Raw genomic sequence first — 21640 nt, forward strand, 5'->3', positions numbered from 1 at the left:
ACTCTCTTAAGAAAAGGAGATATGGGAGGGTATGGGGGAAGAGCCCTAGGCTGACCTAGAGCTAGCAGACCCGGGTTTTAGTACTTGGTCAGGTGCTGTGTGACCTGGCTCAAGGTCCTTGCCCTCTCTGTGTTCAACAGAGGCCAATCCACTTCTGTGCAGGGATGCCCAGAAGCCTCCAAGAGAGGGGATGATAGACAGCCTCTACTGTCTTTGAAAATCAGACAGGACGTCTTTGGGCTTGATGGTTCTCTTCTACCAGGATCTTAGGCCCTACATTCTCTGTGACCAAAAGCCGAACCATCCTCCAGGGCCTATAACTTTGTGCTCCCCGAAGAGTGGCGTTGTCCTTTTGGTGGTTTGGTGTCATTGCTTCTCTATACGTTTTAGCTGCTCATGTTTTAAACAATGCACAGAAATAGAAACCCTGGACCAGGAGGGAGGATATTTGTGTGCAAGGCCCAACTCAGTGGCTCACGGGCTATTTGTTTTTGCAAATGACTGTCCCTCTCTAGGTATCAGTTCCCCATGTTACCAGTGACGGAGCAATGTCTAAGGTACTCTGAATGAATGTCATGTGGTGCTGACAGGGATTTGCCAGCCAGTGGCCTTCTTAAGTTTACTTGGAAAAAAAAAAAAAAATGTGTGTGGTACACACACACACACACACACACACACACATGATGGCATTCTTTGTTCATTTCTGGGTAAATAAGCCTTGCAGGTAAAAGAGAAGGCAGGAGATTAAAGTCCTTAATCTCTCCCTTTGCTACATAACTGAACGAGAGCAATCACTTTGTTGTAAGTTCTGCAGCAAATTGATAGCCTTCGTGCATTATTGATGTGCAGGGAAGATGGGGGTACTTTGGCCTAAAAGCTGTCTGCTCAGTTGTGCTCCTCTGTGCTCATCCCACTCCCCAGGGGACCTAGAGACACTTCTGATTCCTTCCCTGGGACTTGCTCGAGTGTGTCACTCTAAAGGTTGGTTATAAATGTGTCCTGTGCCCAAAGGGAGAGTCTGGGTTTTTAGTGGTCTGCTGCTCTGGGGTTGGCGGGTCATGAGAGAGCCAGGGAGTCTCACTCCACAGCTGGACCCTGCCTGCTACCTTCCTGGGCCCTGAGACCCCACACTGAGTGGTCTTCTAGGAGCAAAAGGACCTGCTGATATGGGCATGAACCCAGCACTACTGAGTGGACATGAGTGGACTCTGCTGCATAGTGGACCAATATATGTTTTTAAGGTTTGGATTGATTTTCATGAAAGAAATGTAAGGTTATTTTAATGGGATTATCTTCATTGTTTTTGTCAATTATAAAAGTAACAATGCTCTTTAACATTCAGATAATACAGAAAGGTAAAAAGCAGAGTTCTCTTGTAATCCCTCCTCCCAGAGATAACTACTTCTAACAGTTTGGTGCACAGCCTTAGAGGTGCTTTCTGTGGAGTGTCAACTTAATAAAAGAATAAATGAATGAGCAAGCAGTACAAACTGCGTAAGGGCCAAAGTGCAGCCAAGAGAGCAAGGACCATGGGGTCCTGGACATGTGACCCTTGGGCAAAGTACCTAACCTCTCAGACCATCAGTTGCTCCATCTGTGAAATGGGGAAAACCTTCCAAGGTTGCTATGGAGTTTAAGAATGGTTCAACGGGACAGACGTCCCTATTTTCCTTCCCTATCGCCACAGCCCCATTCCCTTCCAGCAATGGAAGGCTTTAGAGACCACCTAAATGGATGAATTGCTCTAGCTCCTTCTGAGGCCGGCTTCCCCCAGAGACTTAATTCAGAATGTACTTTAAATGACAAAGGCAGCCCCTCGGGCTCCTGGCGGGTGAAACTGAAGTGGTTTCCTTTGGTGGGAGCTGACTCAGCGCCCTGCACAGGACGCCGGCCTCCCCCGGAGCTCGGGCTGCTCTCTCCAGGGGCTCCCCAGAGGCTCACTGCCTACAGCTGTGTCAACCCCAGCACCAGAGCTGCGGTCCCGGGGCCGCGACGCCTCAGAGCCACCTGGCCAAAATCCCCATGTAAAGTGCAAGGAGAACGCATGGGGCATTACAGACTGGCTCGCTGTCCCTGCGGGAAAGAAAACAGGGAAAGGAGCTCTTTCTGTTCATCAAAGTCCTAATCTGCCCCCAAGGATAACCATCTAGAAAACATATAATATGTGGGCGCCTGGGTGGCTCAGTTGGTTAAGCGACTGCCTTCGGCTCAGGTCATGATCCTGGAGTCCCGCATCGAGTCCCACATCGAGTCCCGCATCGAGTCCCACATCGAGTCCCGCATCAAGTCCCGCATCGGGCTCCCTGCTTGGCAGGGAGTCTGCTTTGCCCTCTGACCCTATCCCCTCTCATGTGTTCTCTCTCATTCTCTCTCTCTCAAAATAAATAAATAAAATCTTTTTAAAAAAATAAAAATAAAATAAAAAAAGAAAACACTGATATATGTAACGAAAGATTTCACTAAAATATCAACTAGTCAGCTGAAAAGCTAAGGAAGTGGTGAGGATTAAGTAGGTATCTGTCCCTACCCCAGAGAAACTTTTTAGAATAAATAGTTTATTTATTCTAAATAAATAGGTGTTCCGTCAGTTGTCATAACCTAAATTCTGCAGTAAAGAGACTTGGAAAAACTTGGAGGGTAATATTTAAGAGGGTCAGGGAATAAATAGCTCAGAGAAAGCTGTCAGTTTCTCAAAGCCTAGGTGAGGTGGAGGTGGGTGGGAGAATATACATGTAATGAGCACCTTCTGCCTGTAAGTCTTTCTTTACATGTATTAACTTCTTTGAGCTTCCATTTATTTATTTCTATTTGTCTGCCAGGAAAATGAGGCCCAGCAAGGGCCAGTGACTTGCCCATAGCTCCACGGCATATTAAAGATTCAAACCCAAGCCTGCTTGACTCTAAAGTCTCCTCCTATCTTCTTCTTCCCACCCTCCCACCCATTTGTTATGTTTTCTTACCAATACCAGGTCCTGTTATTTCTATGTCTCCCCCTTAGTAGGAGTGGAGAAGAGAAGAGGAAGTCCACCAAAGAAAAAAATTTTAAAGATTTTTAAAAGAATTTCTTAAAAAAAGAATTACAAGTTGTTAGATTCCTATTACTTCACAAACCTTTATGAAGTACCCACTGAATTTTGGAATCTCATTGAATCTCATTGAATCTTCATATCTATCCTGTGACATAGCCATTTTTAAGTCTCACTGAGGCAAGAAAGGGCCAGAGAGGTTAAGTAACTTCTCCTACATCACACAGCTTCTAACTGATAGAATCAGATTGGAACTTCAGGTCTGTCTGATACCATAGAGTAGAATCTTTCAGCTGTGTTTTTGTGAGGACTGGGGAAGTTTCAATGCCCTGTAGTCAAATAAGTACAGATGACTTAGACACTAAATTTTGGTGCTGCTTCATGAGAGGCAAGCCCTGGATGCTGGGCCATCCATGGCTGTTTTTCTTTTCTTCCCCCCATACCCTGCACCCTGCACTGGGCCCTTCCCACCTCGCCTTACACATTTCTCAAGCTGGTCACACTGGTCAACATCACTGTTGTTTGGCAGTTTCATTGACTTTCTCGGGTCTTAAGCAGCTGGGATTATTTTGTTTTGACTTCCAATCCAGTGGAGGAGTGTTTATTTTTCTTTCTAAATGGGAAACACTGCTATGTATGCCAGCTCCTTCCAAATGTGTTTTCTTAAAACAAAATGAAACAAAACAAAAAATTCAACTTAATTTAGGACCTATCCAGATTCCCCTGAGGGAGTCTGCCTGGGTCCTATTTAGTCATTTTGTGAAATCAGAAGGCAAAATTGTGCCTGTTTCCTACTGCTGAGAAGTGTCCAGTGAGGTTTTGTCTTCTTTCACGGAGAATTTCATGGAACCTATTTTAGTTGTTCTGTATCAACTGTGGGTACTTGGGTCTGGATGTTTCCCCAGTCCCAGAGGTAAAGGACACTGGGGTGTGTGAAGTTGTCAGGCAATTCTGTTCACCTGTCCTCTCTCTTGCATTAAAATACTCTTGTTGGTAAATAGATTCTTACACCAGCTATGTAGAGAAGTTAAGTTACCTATCTCCTAGTAGCAAGACAAATTCATAGGTTCCTTTATTCATTCATTCATGATGACATTTGAAATGCCTGTGGATGTTATCCAGACAGATGAGGGGGAAGGGCATTCTAAGCAGAGAGACCCCATAAAATAGGTATTAAGCCAATGAGACCAGAATCTCTTAAGTGAACCCCTTGGATTCAGCATGTGTTTCAGAATTCAGAAATTTTCAGATTTAAGAAAGAAAATACAGTTCCTATGATGTATTTTTCTTAACATTCCCAGAGTACTCAGATGGTCCACGGTAATCAAACACATCCATATTTCTGCGGTGAAACATGAATAGTTATACTCATGGGATTTAAAAAAATAAGACTCTGAGCCTCATGTCAGTTCAAGTTTTGCCATGAAAAGAATTTTGATAGAACTTTTGGTCTTAGAGTTTTGGGGATTTCGGAATGGTGGTTAATGGATGGTGGGCCTGAATTGCACCTTTTTTTTTAAACGGGGCTATCAGGATTCAAAGTTTAGTAACTTGCCTGTGGTTATAGAGATAACTAGATAGCTTGACACATAGAAGGTATGCTACAGGTCCAAGTCGCTGGCAGGGAAGCTTTATAAGAGCTTGCTGTTCATCTGTGACAGCTCCTTAGAAAGGCCAAGCCCCCTCTGCTGCAGATGTGGGAACTCAGGAGTCCAGGTCAGGCCAGCAGGCTGGCTGCCTCCCTGCAGGGGAATTTAGGAGGAAAGAGGCCAGGTGATCAATTTTCCACAATCTAGAACTCAGCAACTCTGAGTTCTTAAGGAACTTTACTGACAGCCCCTTGGGCGTGTGGACGTTCTTTCTTAATGCCCTGCCGACTTCTGTACATACTCCTCCCTAATAGTCTGAGGACCTGCTTATCCTCGTCTGGTTTCCACAGTCAACTGCAGGTTACTTGAGGTGGGCCTTGTCCAAGGCTGGATCTTCTCTGCTGGGCACCCGATTGCAGGTGCTACAGTCAAAAGTGGAAAAAGTTGATGTTCTCTCTTCCTCCTTCCTGCCAGCCCTCTTCCCCCTCCCACCCCGCCCACAAAACACCCCCCATGGAACAGTACAGTGAGCCACACGCATAACTGTGGGGACAAGCAGAGATGAAGTGATTTGCCCAAGTGCTGCAAAGTGACAATTCGAAGCATGGCCCCAGACTTCACGCCCTTCCCACCTTACCAGGTACCTCCCTCAACTAAACAAGCCCTCACCTGTGGCTTTCCACCAGGGGTAGGCCATTGTGCCCCCCTAATTGGGGGCAGCGAGGACAGCCACACAGAGGTGACTTCTGTTTTCATACAGTTTACAAAGCCCTTTTTCATACATTACCTCAGGCAAACTCTGGTGACTCTAATTTAATTGCCACATTGGCTTTCTAGGAGGTAAGGCTTCTTCCTGACCTTGCAAAATAAACAGGTCACATTTTGAATTAATGTAACCAAATGTCCTGGGAGAACCAGAGCCCTTTAATTAGTCACTCACGTGACACAATTGTAGACTCTCTACAGCTCCTTTTCCACTAATTTCCCCAAATGCCATTGCATTAAAAGGTACAAAAATAACATTTTTGGGGTACGGCTTGATTAGATCTAGGAATTCCTAGACCACCCCCCGAGGAAGTCACGTTAGCCATGTATCTGGGCTTTTTCCATCTGGAAACTCAGCCTGGTTTGTGTCCCCACTGAAATGTTAGTGGCCTGCTCCATGAGGCCCTGTGGACACCAGACGGTGTCTTAGAGCATCTCCTGACACTTCAGGGCCCAGACTGTTGAAGAAGCGCCAGGAAGGAGGCCATGGAGGGTCTGCGAGATTAATACAAGTAACACTTGCGAAGTCCTCACATTCCTGGGGGGGCGTTCACATCTGTCACCTGGTCAGATCCACAGCATAGGGAGATTGGCCCTACGTGGAGTACTGGGGGCACCATCATACCTGGAGGAAACATGCTCAGGGAGACAAGCAGCTTGGCCCAGAGCTGCCCTTTTGCTGCATGGCTTTGAACCAGGTTTGGATTTGCTCACAGTGGGTCAATCCAACCTGCGAGGCCCGCCACCATCCATATAAGCTCCGTTTTCCAGTTGTAAACCTCACCTGGAGAGGCCTCACCATGGCCTATCACCACAAAAACCAGGCTAACGTTCCTGGGAGCAGCAGACCTGGCTCCCAAGACCAGCTCTGCGTCTGACCTGCAGCGTGACCCTGCAAGAGCCTTGTCTTGTGTCCCTCGGCTTCCCAGGCGGTGGGAAGACCAGATGACATCAGCATTGCCCAAGCCTGTCATAGTCTGTGTTATAGTGGGGTGCCTGCCTGCGCCACTCTTCCTTTCCTGCCCTGCCTCCTTTTACCAACTTTTTTTATGTAAGTGAGTTTATTTATTTATCTTTTAAGATTTTATTTATTTATTTGAGAGAGAGAAGGAGGGAGCACAAGCGGGGGGTGGGTGAGAACGGGCAGAGGGAGAGAGAGAAGCAGACTCCCCGCTTAGCAGGAAGCAGGGAGCCTGACAACGCAGGGCTGATCCCAGGACCCCGGGATCATGACCTGAGCCAAAGGCAGACGTTCAACTGACTAAGCTACCCAGGTGCCCCAAATTTATTTATTTTAAAAGAAAATTGTGTATTTCTGTTGCAATTCACTTGCCATACCTAGAAGGAAGCCATAGAAATAAATACAGGGGAAGCAATTGTCCCAGTCTGGTGAAAGAATGCCTGCTTGAGGACATGGAGCAGAGGTTCACTTCTCTTTGTTAAGTAGGGACCTTAGTAAGTGTTAGTGTTAAAAACACACCAGTACTAAAGTGAGGCTTCCTCCTCGACATCATCTAAAAGGTTGAAAGCAGCTATCCTGCATGTGACTCAGAGTGCTTTAATGTCTGTTGGTGCTGGATGCCACCAAAATCATGACCGTAGGATGCTCGGCCCCATGGCTTTTCGCAGTATTCTGTCTAGGCTTTCAGTGCGACCCCCTGCAGCCTGCTCACTCTGAGAATAAACCTCTCTGGCTGCTCTCAGAATCTACCCTTCTTGCCTTTCCTAAGTGTGGTCTTCTCTGAGCGATCTGTTCCCACCCTCCCCTCCGAGCCCCCTGCCCCCTGCTCCTGTCATCAGTTCTGAGCTGGGTGCTTTGAGCTCAGCTGGATCCCCCATCACTGGTTAATGGCTCCCAGTCCGGACCAGGAAACCACGTGGCTTCCTTCCTCCCCCCACCTTCCTCTTCTTTCTCCCCTTCTCTCTCTCCCTCTGAACTGCCATTATTTATATAGGTGTTTGAGATTAAACATGAAAAAAAAATTTCACTTTGCGATAAAAGGCCTAAAAGGACCAAAGCCAGAAGAAAAACAGAAACAGCACAATGTGGAACTATGGGAGGGAAAGACAGGTTATGGGGCCTATAGATCCTTACTGTGCTGTGTGGCCACGGGCAAGTTGCTTCACTTCTCTGGGTCTGTTTCCTCCTCTGTAAAATGGATGTTGGTTTGAATAGTACTTCACAAAATTGCTGTGTATATGAGGAAATATGGTCAAGGCTTCTAGCATGATGATTGCTACATAACGGGTACCCAATGAATGTTAATTTCCTGTTCCCCTTCTGGAACCCGAAAGGTTTTGGCCAGGTATCTCTGGAAGGCAGGCAGATTCCCCCATTCCCACCCAGACTTGGAGGAGGTACAATTAACAGCTCTGTTTGGATGTCCTGAGCTTTAATCCTCCTCTCTCCCTCCTGCATGATTTGCAGAGATTTAGGAGAGGGGAGGGAGCAAAGCAAACATAGCAGGGGTCTTGGAAAGAGCCCCAGCCTTGCTTGCTGGAGCTCCGCGCATGCTTGCATTCCCCATAGTGCCAGGAACTGAGTGTTGATATCTGGGGCCAGATGAAACGCTGTGATGTCTTTTCCTTCTGGTCAGCTGGCCTTTCCCCCAGAGTTGAAAGGAGAGGAAAATGACTGGTAATTCATTTAGGCTTCACTCCTTCTCTCCTGAACGGATCATATTTCTATAAATAACTCTGGGAAGCTGCTGCACAGAATACCAACAGTAATACATGTATTTGCTCTTCCAGACCTCTCTTTAGCTGCCGAATGCAGGCTCTGAGGGAATAGACAACTGATAGGAAACAAGCTTCCTAGCTGTGCAACCCCATCCAGACTCACTTCTCTCACCCAGCTGCCCATCCGTAAAATGGGGGTAAGAACAGCAATCTGGGTGGGAGTTGTTTCAAAGGCAAGATGGGAAACGTCTTAGACACTGAGATTATAGCGGGTGTTCAGTATTTACTGGGCTCCCCTTGTCATCTTTGGCAAAGAATGGGGTGTGTTTTCAGATGGTGAGGAGGTTAGCTGGTCAAAATTTAGGTTGTGATGACTTGTCTGCTATCATCTTGAAGGAGCAAAAACGGAAGTTGCGATGATACTTACCTATTTTCTGTTATCTATTATTACCTATTTTGTGCATCCTGCTCTCCTTAGCCAGAACACTTCCAGCTCTCCTTAGCCAGAACACTTCCTGCTGTGTCTTTTCTCCCCTGGACCATGGCAGTCGTGTCCTCACTGGCCTCCCTGCCTGCTGTCTCTCCCTTTCCTCCATCCTCGCACTGTCCCGGGGTGATCCCTCCAAAGCCCAGATCCCTGTCATGCCCCCCCACACCGCCCCCGCCGCGACCCTCGACTCGTTCCCACTGACTCATTCCCACTGCTGGCAGGCTCAGGGCCTGACTCAGCAGGACAACCACAGCCAAAGCCCTTCTTCCCAGGGGCCCTGCGCTCTCTGTGTTTATGGTTGTGCTCCCGCCAGGGGGCCGTGGCCGCAGTAAACTAACAAGGCTCTGGAGGGCACAGGGAACATGCCTGATGCCAAATACAGGGCCCGCGGTGAATATCTGGTGTTATGGGGAGCAAAGGCTTCATTAGTTTAGAGTGAGAACAGTGGAAGGGCTTTCTGATTTGGAGCGACCTGGGAAGAAATAAAGCTTAATTACCCTTCAGAACCAATTCAATTTCCCTAAATGATTATTAAAGACTTACTTTGTGCCAGGGTTCATGGAGAAAAGAAAGCAGTCTGCTCACCTGTTTGGTTGTTGGGGAGACAGACACACAGCTGAACAATCCTGCCCTGAAGCAGGCATCCGTTAGGGGAGCAAGGAAGCAAGTGTGCCGGGGTCTGTGGGGCTGCAGAATTTTTAATGCAAGCTGGGAGATTCAGGTGGAATGCAAACTGGAAGAAGAGCTTAACTCCAAAGGAGCCCAGGAAGTTTCCACGTTCAGGGTCTGCCCAGAAGTGAGCTTTAGTTTTATGATTTGCGGGTCTGCTGCAGCCTGAATTGTGTCCCCACAAAAGCCACCTGTTGAATCCCTAGCCCCCCCTTGTGACTGTATTGGAGACAGATCCTTTAAGGAAGTGAGTAAGGCCTTCTGAGGTCATGAGGGTGGAGCCCTGATCTGAACAGAAACTGGTATCCTTAAAAAAGGGGAGGGGACACCAGCACTCACTTGCTCCCTGCCGTGAGACACAACAAGAAGGTGGCCATGTGCAAGTCAGGAAAGGAGGCCTCACCAGACACTAAACCCTGTCGGAACCTTGATCTTGGGCTTTCCAGACTCCCGAATGATGAGAAATCAGTGTGTTTTGTTTAGCCACCCAGGCTATGGTATTTGGTCATGGCAGCCCGAGCAGATGAGGAGAAGGTGTGAGGAGGAGCCTGGATGGTCATGCTTTGCATGTCAGTTATTTGTATGCAGCCAAGTATTCCCAGCCTAATTGGGGTTTGGAAGCATTTATTTCCTCATTCATTCATTCATTCATTGAGCAGACTTTTCCAGGGGTGTGCTCTGTGTGGGGTCCTGTGCTAGAGAGTTCTGATCATACATCATCTGTGCCCTCCATGTGTGGCCAGGTGCATGGGGGACAGGTAGAGGGAACATCCGGGTCTGCTGCAGGGTGCAGGAGTGGAAGACAAGGCTCTCTTCCTCTCTTTCAGGAAAGAGCTGGTATGACAGGGGCCCATCTCCACTCCACCCCCGCCCCCCTCTCATGGAGCAGTCTCTTTAGAAGCCTCAGTTTCCCCAAAGTTTGAGGTGGAAATGGACTGAGCGGTATGGACTTAGGGCAGGTATGCTGCTCAAAGCTCATGCAGAGGGGGGAAGGTGGCAGGTACAGCCTCGGGAACTGAGGAGAGCCTGACACACCTTTGGATTGTGTGACAGAAGGGTAAATCCCATTCCTGCACACTTAACAGGGAGCCGGGTCCTGTGCCAAGTGTTCCACATTTCCCACCCATGAATCTGCATGACGGGGGCTTGTTCCCACCCATGAATCTGCGTGACTGCGGGGCTTGTTCCCACCCATGAATCTGCGTGACTGTGGGGCTTGTTCCCACCCGTGAATCTGCGTGACAGGGGCTTGTTCCCACCCATGAATCTGCGTGACTGTGTGGCTTGTTCCCACCCATGAATCTGTGTGACTGTGGGGCTTGTTCCCACCATAAATCTGTGTGACTGCGGGGCTTGTTCGCACCATGAATCTGCGTGACGGGGGGCTTGAGAGCAGAAGACTTAAGAGTATGGGTTTGATTTTTGGCCCTGCCACTACTAGCTGAGTCCTTTAGCAAATAACTTGACTTCTAAGTTTCCATTTTACCTCATGTATAGAATAGGAATGATAATAATGCCTACTTCATACGTGTTGTTAGAATTCAATGTGAAATCATGTATGTGAAGTACACAGCAAAGTGTGTGACTCTTATAAAGTCTTAAATTGACACTATTGTTATTGTTATCCGTATTCTGGTTATTGCGTTACCCAACCAAGCCTCAGAAAGGTCTGATAACTTGGCCAAGGTCACGCAGATAATAAGTGGCATTTTGTATCCCCGGTGTGCCTGGCTCCTTAACGCAACCTCATCTTTCCCCCACAGGCCACCTTCCCTCCGCCAACAGCCATGGTCCCCCTTTCTTGACAGTGTCCAGGAAGCCAAGGATCTCAGAAAGCCTCCCCGGCAGATCAGAGATCTCTCCCTGCCTGCCCCCCGCCCACCCCCCTGCCCCGCATTGAAGAGGAGGCTGTAGGCACACCGTGGTGGCAGTCCCCAGCCCCAGGCCAGAATCCCCCTGAATGGAAACCGCTGAGTCGCACTCCAGTGCTTAGCTTTTTTAAGATGCCCCCATTGGGCCCCTGTATGGGTGACAAGATGATGCATGAGGTCTGGCTAAGCAGCTTATTTGTCTGAGCTGGTGATGGCCTTTGTCCTGAGTTGGGTTAATGGTAAGGGGCAGTGGCCCTTTAAAGCCTGGACAATGGACAGGCTTCTCAGGTCACCGAATCACTCAGCAAATGGCCTGAGCCCCTCCAAGCACGGGGGGCCTCTGCCCCTCCACTCCCTGCTAACCTCACTCTTCATCTAGTGACGCACTGCTCCCCTTCCTGGCCAGGAGGGACACTTAGATATAAAGGGAAAGAAAGACTCAAAGAGCATTCAATAGACAAAGGACTTCAGAGGAGGGAACCAAGACAGACAGAGGACCAGGGATAATTCCTGACCTCCTGCCTCCAGCCTGCGCTCTCCTGCCCTGCTCTTTCCCCTCCCCCGAGATATGGCACCCACAGTGACCTGTGATAGTGATTTCCCAACGCACCTTCCACTACTGAAACCTAACACTACACATTACAGTTTAGACTTCTCAGGCTGGCAGTCGGGACCCACTAGCGTATGCCCCTTCCCCTCCTGCTTGAACCTCTCCAATACCTCCCCGGACCCCCACTCCAGTGAGGCACACCACTGGCCTTCATGACCTGCTTCAACCAAGGCAGCCCCCTCTTCTCAGCTTACTACATTTGCCTCTGTGTACGATCCTATTGAAAGAACACTTCAAGTGTTAACATTTTCCTCGAAGTTGCGAAAACCACTGATTAAAGTCAACCCATTCCTTGTATGAAGAGTGGCTGAGCTAGATTTGAAGCGAGGCCTTCTGACTCCAAATCCTGACTTTCTCTCGATGGATGTAGTCACTTACTCTTTCTACAAGATCTCCTGACCGCCTACTGTGTGCCAACCACTGAGGTAGGGCCATGGGTACTGGTGTGAATCCTGCCCCTGAGAAGGGGCTGAACGTTTACATCCTGTCACTGGGAGTTCAATGATGCAAATGTGGAAAGTGCCTAGTGGCTTTGGCATCTAGATGGCCATTGGTGACTATGGTAAGACCATTTTCAGGGTGTGGGGGCTAAAACCAAATGACAGATAGGAGGTGAGAGGGCAGAAATAGTTTGGATAACTGAGTCTAAGAAATTGGGCTTTGCATCACAGATTACTAATTACAACAGGAAAAAGATTCTTTACGGTGGGGAGATCAGGAATCATCCCCTGTGTGACCACTTAGTGGTCAGTAATATGAAGCAAGAACAAGTACATTCCATCACATGTGAGATGTGAACCTGAATCTTATCATGAGAAAACTTCAAGAGCCATCCAGTGTGTAGGGACAGTCTGTGCGGCAGCTGGCCTGGATTTTTCCAAAAGGTCAATGTCATGAAAAAAGGGAATCAGGAGTGATAGGGTGGGTAGAAATTTCCTCTAGATTAAAAGAGACTAAATAAATATAGTAACCACATTTTTTTTCTTTTAATTTATTTAAATTCAATTAACTAACATATAATGTATTATTGGTTTCAGAGGTAGAGGGCAGTGATTCATCAGTCTTATATAATACCTAGTGCTCATTACATCACGTGCCCTCCTTAATGCCTGTCACCCAGTTACCCCTCCCCCCACCCCCCTCCCCTCCAGCAACCCTCAGTTTGTTTCCTAAGATAAAGAGTCTCTTATGGTTTGTCTCCCTCTCTGATTTTGTCTTGTTTTATTTTTTCTTCCCTTCCCCCATGCTCGTTGTTTTGTTTCTTAAATTCCACATGAGTGAGATCATATGATAATTGTCTTTCTCTAATTGACTTATTTCGCTTAGCATAATACCCTCTAGTTCCATCCATGTCATTGCAAATGGCAAGATTTCATTTTTTTGATGGCTGAGTAGTATTCGATTGTATATATACATCACATCTTCTTTATCCATTCATCTCTTGAAGGACATCCGGGCTCTTTCCACAGTTTGGCTACTGTGGACATTGCTGCTATAAACATTGGGTTGCACGTACCCCTTCAGAGCCCTACATTTGTATCTTTGGGGTAAATACCCAGTAGTACAATTGCTGGGTCATAGGATAGCTCTATTTTCAACTTTTTGAGGAACCTCCATACTGTTTTCCAAAGTGGCTGCACCAGCTTGCATTCCCACCAACAGTGTAGGAGGGTTCCCCTTTCTCTGCATCCTCGCCAACATCTGTCATTTCCTGACTTGTTAATTTTAGCCATTCTGACTGGTGTGAGGTGGTATCTCCTTGAGGTTTTGATTTGGATTTCCCTGATGCCGAGCGATGTTGAGCACTTTTTCATGTGTCTGTTGGCCATTTGTATGTCTTCTTTGGAAAAATGTCCATGTCTTCTAAATATAGCAGCCACATTCAAGCAACATTTGAATCTTGATTGGATCCTAAGTTTCTTTTAAGGCTATAAAGAAGACATTTAGGGAAGAATTGAAGAAATTTTTAAATATGGTATATATATATATGTTAGGTGACATTGTGGAATGATTGTTCATTTTCTTAGTTGTGATCATGATAGATATTGTGGTTGGGCAGGGGAATGTCCTTATTCTCAGGAGATGCATGCTGATGTAAGGTGTCCTGATGTCTGCAAGTGTCTTTCAAACAGCCAGAAAAAAAAAATTTGTATAAAAAGATAATGCAATAAAGCAGTGTGGCATCATATTAACAATTGACAGATTTAGGTGAAGGGTATATAGATGTTTTTGAACTATTCTTTGGACTTTTCTTTAGGCTTGCAAGTGTTCCAAATAAAAGCAGGAGAGATGTTGCTTGGGTTGAAGGGAGATTGGACAAAGCAGCTGAGTTTTTGGAAAGGTTTCGTGGGATGGGCATGGTGTGGGCACAATTGTATAGTGCAATCCCACCTCCACCCCCTTTGGGAGCTCCAAATATAGAAACCCTGTGAACCTTTACAGAGAATTGATAGTTTAGCAGTTGTGATAAAACAGGCCCTTCCTGGGCGTGGAGGGGATTTGGTCGAGGCTCTGGAGCTGGTAATGGGAACCACATTGGCAGAAGTGTGCAGAGCCCCACCCCAGAAATAGCCTTTCTGTGCTGAGGCAGGACAACTGGAACGAATTATGTGCATTCATACTCGTTAAACTGCCTTGGCACCAGAAGTGATCCCTGTAACCTGAGCTTTACAGCGGTACAGCTATAGTTAAAGTTGGGCCAGCCTTGCCCCGCACCCTCTCTGTCAGAGGTTTATAGCTAAAGCATAAAGCAATTCAGCATGAGCTGAAACATGAAAAACTCCTCCAGATTGTAAAGGCAAACTTTCCTGTTTAAAGCTTTCTAGCAAGGCAGCATTTTAGAATAAAACCTTTTCCGTCTCCTGCTTTTCCAGCCTTGGCCAGAATCCCAAAAGCCCCCACCCCATCCCCACCCCACTCCCCATCTCCAACCAAGACCACAATCCAATCAAACACAGAAGCTGCTGCATTCTGTGGTTAGAAGGGTTGTACTGTGGCCGGGGAGTCCTGCCTTCTGAGTCTGAGCCCTAAAGCTGTGTGGCCTTGGGCAAGTTGGTTTCACTCTCTGAGCTTCAGCCTCTTGCTAATTTATAGACAATATTAATTACAGGGTTGCTCAGTCCATACGGGTGTGTGGTCATTGAGCGCAAGGAGACTGGACACACAGTGGCACTGTGTAAATACTGTCTTATTGATCACATCTGAGTGTGTCAAATACAGAGAGATCTGTGGAGACTAGTTGTCTCTCTCTCTTTTTTTTTTTTTTTTGCCATGCCACGAGGTGTTTTATTTTCATTCAACATACAAATAATTTGCTATAGTATCCCAGGGCAAACCAGAGAATTTGGCAGTCTGATTTGGGGGGGGGGTCCCCTCAGAGACCCGCAGGCTGGAGTGCCCAGGTTCACAGTGCAGCTTGTCGCTCGTGTCCATCTTGCAGGTGGCTCTTCTTCCTCCACATCACAACTGGGGTGTCTCAAAGATGACGGGGGTGGGGAATCCTCTAGGTTCTTAGGAAATTCCATTCTGCTTCTCCTGCTCAATGGTCTCTTTGGTCGGCAGGGTGTTCTTCTCCTGCGTCTCCGTTCCTTCGGCTTGGCCTTATCGAAGCTGGCGATTTCCCCCACGTCCGGCTGTCCGCCATGTTCTTAAAGCAATCCGTGGAGGTCCACTCCGAGCCCGGCGCCGGGGGCTCCCACTCGCGTTGCTGCAGCAAGAGACCTGTCCTTTTTGATCATGAAGGAAGCTTACCCAAAATTACTACTTTTACCTAAAAGGTAGCTGAAGTGCAGCTCTCATTAGAAGACAAATCACATGGAAAGACATAAGGAAAGAATTTGATTTTGTCCTCTTATTAAGAATTTCTGGTAAAAGGGGGGGTAGGCTTTGAAGTCAGATAGGCCCAGGTTAAAAACCAGCCTCTACCACTTACTGGCAGTGTGCCCCCAGGCAGGTTAATAATCCCTTTGGAGCCTGGGTCACTTCATCTGTATAGTAGGGCATAATAATGCCAACAGAGCAGGGTGAGTGAGGAACCAACACACACCTTATGAAAAGCTCTTTGCCCAGCGCCTTCCAAATAGTCAGCATTTAATGAACAGAGCTGCGGCCATTATTGAATCTGAGAAGAGAAAGGGTCTTAGTATTGAGACCTGTCTCTCAAGTGTTTTTCTTGGGCACCAGACCAATGACAGACCAAGGGCGGCCAGCTGACATCAAAAGCCCTGCCTTGCAGACCTTCCAACAGATGAGGAAATGCACTGTGATTTCTGCCCTTTTGAAGCTCTTGGCCTAGCCCTTCAAGCTACGAGGGGTTTGGTGGGCTTGGAGGACACTGAGGATGGGGAGAAGCTTTAGTTGTTATTTCAAAGTAAGATAGCTCCTCCAACATGGCAGACTGGTTTGTTCAGAGCCCCGTACCTGGACGTGTGGTCCGGCAAAGGGGATAACCTTCACGCACCTGTTTCTCCTGGCAAACATGGCTAGCGATGGGTGGGAAAGTGTGGACCAGAATCAGGTGGCTTGTTTTTTCTGCCTGACTCTAGATTAAGAACCCCAAACTGCTTCATAGGAGGTTCAGCATTTTCATTTGAGTCAGCTCAGTGTCATCCAATTTACCCAGCACAGGACCACCCCTCCGATCCCAGCTCTGCCCTCACTGGTGCTGGAAAGTCTCTCCACCTGCTTGGCCCTCACTCTTCAGGTCTCTAAAGGGAGACTAAGACCACCTGCTCTGCTGGCCTCTCCAGCCGGTCATGTGGCTTCTATGAGCTAAGACATGGGAGAGTGTCCCCTGCATAAGAGGACAGGAGGCAGCCCCCAGGAGCACGCTCTCTAGCCAGGCAGGCGCATCGTATGCACCGAGCGTGCTACGTGTTTTCCTGCAAAGCTACATGCAAACAGAGGATGTTATTACTAAAATACTTGGTAAATAGAATGTTTAGTAAATGGAAACATTGTGAGTATAGGATAGGAGAGAGAGAGAATACTAATATTTACTTACCAGCGGCTACCCTTAATTTATTCTGGTTTTGGCATCTAGATTCTTGACTGTGTATTTTTGCACATTAAAGTAACATACCTGGATTGTCAGGACTTTCAAACAGGTCATATACGATAACACTAAAGATCTAGGCATGTTTTCCTACTAGAAAAAAAAGGATTTTCAAATATGCCTTGAAAATCGCCGTCCCTCTGGACAGGTGAGAATTTATGATAGGCAATTAAAGGATGTGTATTTGCTGAATGTGTATTTCTCCTGCTAAAGCAGAGGAAGTAATATATAAAAGGTGGAAGATGAGGTTTGAAAGGGGCTGGACTTGCTTCCTGCCCATTGGCAGGTTGGGTTAAACATTTCCAATCTGTGCATTCCATGGGTGAGCTCTCTGTTGCTCACAGCCACTCCCAACCCCTCCCCCACACCAGGTTCCCTTCTTTTTCTGTGTCCCTTCTTTCAAGAGTCAACGTCCTTCAAAATGTGCCTCTTCCAGGACTGAAAAAGTGCCTAAAAGTTGGGGAGTGAAATCACCCCCTTCCTTTGGGGACTCCTGTCCCAGCTCAGGGGCTGCCACCTATGAACTGGGAACGGGTGTGTGTTTGTTGTCTGACAGGTACACACTCGTAAGGGTCTTTAGCTAGGGCCCCTGCTCTGGGGCTGTAGTCAGATGCACATTTCTGGGGTGGGGAGAAAGAATCTATCCCAAAGATCCTCACAGGATCTCGTGCCAGGGGAGTTTCATCAGGTTTCAAAGTCTGGTCAGCGTTCCCACTGCACCTTCAGCCTTGTGGGGGCTCTCTCAGAAAGACGCCCCATCTGGAGGAAGGGCACAGGCTTTGGAGTCAGCCAGAACCAGCCTTGGATCACCACTTCTCCAGTTTGTAGACACATAGCATGGAACCCTCCATCTCCCACTCTGAGTCTGAGTTTTGTCCTTCACAAAATAGGGTAAGAATTCTTACCCCGGGGGTGGGGGGCAGTTGGCAGGACTGAGTTAGGTAGTACTGGTGAAAAGATGAGCGGGGTCCTGGCACATGGTAAACACGAGAATAAGTCAGTCCTCTCGCCAGGCGTATGTACTGCCCACAGGGCTTGCGCTTGTGAAAAGATAAGGGATCCAAGATGGGGAGGCAGATCAGCCTTTGCCCTAGAGGAAGGCCAGCCAGCTGGTACTCAGGGCTGTCCTCAGTGTGGCTCACATCGTGCTTCTCCATGTTTAAAAAGACCTCATCACCCCGAGTCTCACCACCGCTCGGGGGTGGGAATAACTACTTCTCAGGATTGTCACAGGATCCAATGAGATCACATGTGTGAGAGCATCGGGCACATGGTAGATGCTCAGGAAATGTTGGATTTTACAAAAAAGAAATCTTGGGGCACCTGGGTGGGTGAGTCGTTAAATGTCTGCCTTCGGCTCAGGTCACGATCCCAGGATCCTGGGATCGAACCCCAAGTTGGGTTCCCTGCTCGGTGGGAAGCCTGCTTCTCCCTCTCCCACTCCCCCTGCTTGTGTTCCTGCTCTCGCTATCTCTGTCAAATAAATAAATAAAATCTTTAAAAAAAAAAAGAAATCTTGTTAAAGACAGGCCGGGAGTGCTGTCTGTGATCCTTTGGAGACAGTCCCCTGCCTGCACCAGGGGCAGCTTCGTGAGGGGACAGCTGCAGGGAGAGCCTGCTCTATATTGTACAGCACACTGGGGTGGGCACCGAGAGCTCCCCTGTCGGCCCTGCCCCCGCACCTGGCTAGCGTCCTACCAGGGCTCTGTCTTCCTGCCTCCCAGCCCGAGGCCAGAAGACTTTCAAGTCAAGACCTGACCAGAACAGCCTCTTCCTGTTGGACAGTCCTGGTCCTGTGTGTGCTTGGCGCAGGTCCCTCGGCCTTCCCACGTAGGCCCATCCGCCAGTCCCCGGTGGGTCACTTCTCTGTTCCTCCAACACACCTGGCCCCTTTCCCAGCTCCGCCCTTTTCTGCAGGAGTACGTTTTCAAGGCACCTGTAAGTGCCTTCATGTCCCTTGGCATGTCCCTCCATGCCAGCATTGTTGCCTTACGTGGGTGAGGCAGCTGAGGCTCAGAGAGATCAAGCAGTTCACCCAGGGTCGGGCAGCTAGTGGGTGACCAGCCCGTAGTGGCCGGCGTGAGAGTTCGTGGTCTCCGCACGCACCGTGGGCAGGGCTCCCAGGAGGAGCTTCATGGTGCCGTTGGTTTGAGGGGACACGCCTGCCCAAGCATTCAGAGTGCAGGATGTTTGTTCACTCGTTCACTTAACAAAGTGAGGCAATTTGTCGGGTTCTTTTGGTAACTCTTAGGCACAGGGGCTCAGGCAGAGACAGCTCTCTGCTTTAGCAGAGAATGGCTTGAGGATGCTCCTTCTGGTAGGCCTAGGGCCAGAGGGAGAAGAGAAAGCAGCTGTAGAGATGGGGTAAGTGCTTGGCTTGTCAGAAACATAATCCCCCCACACCTGTGCCCTGGAAACACAATCCAGGGCTCTGAGATGCACTTTCGCCTGTCACCACGGTGTCCCCAGGGTGACCTGCCCAACCGTATCAAAGCTGGTGGGGCTCAGGTTACAGGGCCCATTCTCAGGGCCCTTGAGTACCAACAATGGCTGTTTGTCCTTGGGAGCTGCCATCCCCCAGGAGGAATGTTAATGGACCAAGAATGGGGGGGGGGGGCAGACTGACCAGTTAGAGCCCACGCTCGGGTCAGCCTCTTGAGTGAGCTCACCCGTGCATGTCTGCTAGTCCCTCCAAGAGACTCTGCAGCCAGTTCCAGGAAAGAGGGATTCGTCCTCTGCTTTTCCTAGCTCAGACCACCACTCCTAAGGCTGGAGGTTGGGGGAAGGGGTCCTCTGCTTAATGTGGGATTTAGTCTACCCCTTGGCAGAGTTTACAGCTCAACCCAAAAAATATTTAAAAGCAGAAAAACTAAAAATGGCTTGGATGTCCAATAATAGAAAGTTGGTAATGTGACATTATCTCCTGTCCATTTGATGATCTTTTAAATCGCTGTTAAAATCATGTATTCAAATAATGTTTAAAGATATGAAAAAAACCTCTTATTGTATATGTTAAGTGGAAAGAGAGTGAGATAGAAAACTGTATATACAGTAAGAACCGAATTTGATAAGTACACGTTTACATATGTATAAGAAAAGACTAGAAGGAAATAGACAAGGGCACCTTAACGGTGATTATTATTGGGTGCTGTGGCTATAATAGAGTTTTGGTTTTTCCCTTTGAGCTTTTCTTCTGTATACATTTTCTAGCAAAACATTCTTACTTGAGAGTCAAAAAGAAAATTAATTTCTTAAAAGTTAATTTATTTCATCCCTACTCTGCCTGACACTGTGCTGGGTGCTGGGGATAAGAGATTTAGAAGAACCTAGCCTCTGCTCTCCATGAGCTCATAACCCAGCAGGGCATAAAAATACACCAGCAGAGTCTTTTAATCGTTGTTTTCAACAACAACAACAGCAGAAGCAGCAACTATAATACCGACACGTTTGTTAAGTGCGATGGAGTGTTCTGAATGCTTTATGTATGTTTACATTTAAACCTTACAACTCAATGGGTAGGCAGTTACTAACCCATTTTACTGATAGCACAGGACACCATGGGAACAGAGGGAAGAGAGATTAACTCTGTGTTGGGGTAGGGGCGCAGTGAAGGAGGCCGCAGTCAGGAACCTGCACGTATGCTGATCCCTGCAGGAGAAATGTGAGTTCTCCAAGCAGACCGAGCAGGGGAAGGTTTCCCAGGTGCAGAGAACACCGTGAACAAAGACACCAAGGGACAAAAGAGCAAGACATCATTATGAAATGGCTAACACCACACTCCTTCCTCCCCAGCGAGAAGCCAGAAAGGTCCGCGGGACCACTTTGTGAAGGGCATAGGAGACCATGCTGGAAGTTTGAGCATAATTCCATTAAGCAGTGGCGAGCCATGGAGGTGTCTTGACATGGCCAGCTCTGCATGGGAGGAAGATCGTTCTGTCTTCTTAAACCCCGTGAAAAGCTCAGCTGTACGTGGAGAGAGAAGTGTTCCTCTGGAGACTGAGTGTTGCAGGAAAATTCATCTCCGTTCCAGCTGACGAGGCAGAGAAGGAGAAAGGAAATGGCAGGAGGCCATGGAAATATATGATTTCCTTTACCCTTACCAGCTTGTAGAAAGTCACTGCAAGCCATGTGGAATCCAGCCCCAGGATGAGAGACGAATGTGCTCAGAAATGTGTTTACCACCTAGCCTGGGGAAAGGTGTTACTGCCGGAAGAGAGACTTGGGAATTCCAAACTTTCGGGTTTCAATTCGATTTCTGTGCTTAATTAGCCCAAAACACTGCTGTTCCTGCCATAAAAACTAGAGAAAGTCTTGTGTAACAATGCTATCAGGACTTGTATTCCAGGCGTGGTTGGAGCTGCATGTATTACGGAAGTCCCCCAGCCCCTCCCCATAGAGCTGACAGTCATAGGAAGCGAAGGTGACCCTCTGTGGATCCCTCTGCGATGCCTTTCTGTAGCTAACATGGAGGTTCCCAGATTATGGTCCGTTGTACTTGTCCACAAGGGTTCTGCTTGCACCAAAAAAGACAATCAGAATGATGTAGGGAGTTTGCAGCAGGATCATCTCGTATTCAGACATTGTCCTTCCTACTGAAATACCCCTTTTTCAATGAAGTGATGATGAGTAAATTGTGCTATTTTTGGTTTTGACTTTCTGTTTAACTTTACCATGAAATGCAAAAGTCTGGGAACCACTAAGCTTATGCCTTACTGATCTATACTTCGTGTCATGCTGTGGGAGAGATGCACAGATGAGTAAGACATGCACTTGACCCTTAAAGACAGATAATCATGTGTAGTAATCCAAGGTATAGGAAATGATGAGTTTCATTGGGAAAAGTCTGGGAGTGATCATGAGGAGATGCTGGGAGGAAGATACATAAGAA

General features: G+C 47.7%; 1 protein-coding gene across 12 annotated transcripts in view; it reads left to right on the plus strand.

Annotated features, from left to right (window-relative positions):
- Positions 1-21640, plus strand: part of TENM4 (teneurin transmembrane protein 4) — a 719612-nt gene that overhangs the window by 433593 nt on the left and 264379 nt on the right. The gene's annotated exons all lie outside the window — the stretch shown is intronic.

Source organism: Mirounga angustirostris, unplaced genomic scaffold (assembly GCF_029215605.1).
Source record: "Mirounga angustirostris isolate CCGP_5_RB_7025 unplaced genomic scaffold, mMirAng1.0.hap1 SCAF_13, whole genome shotgun sequence".
Taxonomy (NCBI): domain Eukaryota; kingdom Metazoa; phylum Chordata; class Mammalia; order Carnivora; family Phocidae; genus Mirounga; species Mirounga angustirostris.